The sequence below is a fragment of the Schistocerca cancellata genome, chromosome 2 (assembly GCF_023864275.1).
Source record: "Schistocerca cancellata isolate TAMUIC-IGC-003103 chromosome 2, iqSchCanc2.1, whole genome shotgun sequence".
Classification (NCBI taxonomy): domain Eukaryota; kingdom Metazoa; phylum Arthropoda; class Insecta; order Orthoptera; family Acrididae; genus Schistocerca; species Schistocerca cancellata.
Genome location: NC_064627.1, coordinates 71,861,410 through 71,863,670, shown reverse-complemented (window position 1 = coordinate 71,863,670; position 2,261 = coordinate 71,861,410). Strand labels below are relative to the sequence as shown.

Sequence of the window (2,261 nt, the reverse complement as noted above, 5' to 3'; positions counted from 1 at the left end):
ACACCGCGGTTCCTGGTGTGTCCGCTGTGCCGTGCGTGTGATCATTGCTTGTACAGCCCTCTCGCAGTGTCCGGAGCAAGTATGGTGGGTCTGACACACCGGTGTCAATGTGTTCTTTTTTCCATTTCCAGGAGTGTACATGCCTATGATGAATGGTTTATTGTGAGGCATTCCACATGTAATAAACATGAATAAGTATATCTCTTACAAATGAGATGCAACTGGAGATGTGATTGTACATCAAAAAGACAATGATACTGTGGTTTATTGTTAAAAAGGTTAAAACTAGTTTTAAACAGATTCAGAACCAGAGTCAGATTTTCTTGCTGACTCCAGTGCCATGGCCAGCTGCACTCAGTTTCAGAATCACTGGTGTGAGCAGCCCAATAAAGGTAGTGTTATGATTTCTTGACTGGGTTTAATTCCAGGGAGTTTGATGGCCACAGAAGTATAGAAAACTCAACACAGTGCTCTTTGAATGATGCATGCACACTGCAAATTGTGTGAGAGGTTGCATCGTCCTGCTGGATGATGTCATAATGCTAAGGAAGAACAATGTGCATGTAGGGGTGCACATGGTCACCAAGCATAGATGCACTGTGCATCCCAGAATGATGAGACCACTAGGGAATGCCACAAAAACATTCCCCAGACCACATCACTCCCTTCTGTGGTGTGGGTCCTTCTGACAATTGTTGCAGATTGTTTCCTTTCAGTCATTTCACTCTGTACATGCCAAGGGCCATCTATCCAATAGAACATGAAACATGATTCATCTGAAAAGGCCACCTGTTGCCACGTGGGGGACATCTGGTTACAGTATTAGTGTGCAAATTCCAGCCTTAATCACAGATGAGCATAAGTCAGCATGGGTGCATGAACCAGGTGCCTCATATAGATGTCCACATACAGCAACATTCACTGAACGGTCATTGAAGAGACACTGTTGGTAGTCTGTTGCTTTATCTGAGTTGTCAGTTGCTCAGCAGTTGCATTTATATTCAGCTATACACATCTCCACAGCTGTCATTCACCCCTGTCATCTATATACTTATATATGATGTCTGTGTCCAAAGGAACAGACACCATATCCATATAAGTATATAATTCTGGCAATACCAGCCATGACCTTCTTCTTCTGTGTGGATGCACACATACTACTCGAACTCTTACGGGACCTGGTAAGAATGTCTTCCATGAGTAATGAGTGTTTTGGGTAGGGACACTATGAATGTAGTGTGTGGACACATAAGGTAAGAATGTGGGTCTCGCAGGAGGCATGCGTGAGGTAGTCCCTGCAGTCGCACTATCGTCTGTGCCCTCGGTGGCTCAAATGGATAGAGCATCTGCCATGTAAGCAGGACATCCCGGGTTCGAGTCCCGGTCGGGGCACACACAACATCTGTCCCCATTGATATATATCAATGTCTGTCAGCAGCTGAAGGTATTAATATATAATTCTAATTCCTGTTATCTATGGTCCATGGTGCACCAGTTATCTTGGCACTGGTTTGGCATAGTGCCACTTTGCCCTGCTTGGTATACTTTAACCACAGCAGCATGTGAACATTTGGCAAACTTAGACATTTTGAAAATGCTTCCACCATTGGCCTAAAAGCCAATGATCATGCCATTTTGTAAGCCAGATAAATCACTCCATTTCCATATCATGGCAATGACTGCACTTTTTCTGCATTGCTCAGAAACAATGTAGATACCCTCCAGTGCTACTGTGGCTCAAATGGTCAAACCAACATCAAAAAATTCATCAACAGAGTAAAAACATTTCTGTAACACTCAGTCATAAAATTCTCTTTTTAGTGACTCATTTCCAGACTTTCAATTTTTTTCTCACTACTGCCTCAAAGTGCTTATGGTACACTATTTTTTAAACTTATACCAGTGACATTGGCTAAGACTTATGTAGCAAATTCCAGGCCATGTAGTTTACCTTTTAGATCACAGTTTGCTTGGTACCTCTCAGAAGTATACAGAACAGTGTGCAGCATTTTTCACTAGGCACAACTATCTGAGTTTGACAGAATTGTGGTGTCAGCAACGCTCAACCTTCATTATTTGATGATGAATAAAGGACATTTACAGGTCCAGTTGATGTTTGCACAAAAAGAAGCAATCCAGCAATCTATCATCACAGTCATGTAAAATTAATGGGAATAATGGAAGAGAGGGATGACAATTCTCAATTTGCATAAGCATTTGATACATAATATTTGCTATGAAACATCATTACAATACCATTC

At 41.9% G+C, this 2,261-nt stretch overlaps 1 non-coding gene across 1 annotated transcript; it reads left to right on the top strand.

Moving 5' to 3' along the window:
- Window positions 1-1,317: 1,317 nt before the first annotated feature.
- Trnat-ugu (transfer RNA threonine (anticodon UGU)) lies at window positions 1,318-1,392 on the top strand. The gene has a single exon. It is a non-coding gene; the product is annotated as a tRNA-Thr (tRNA).
- The last annotated feature ends 869 nt before the right edge of the window (window positions 1,393-2,261 follow it).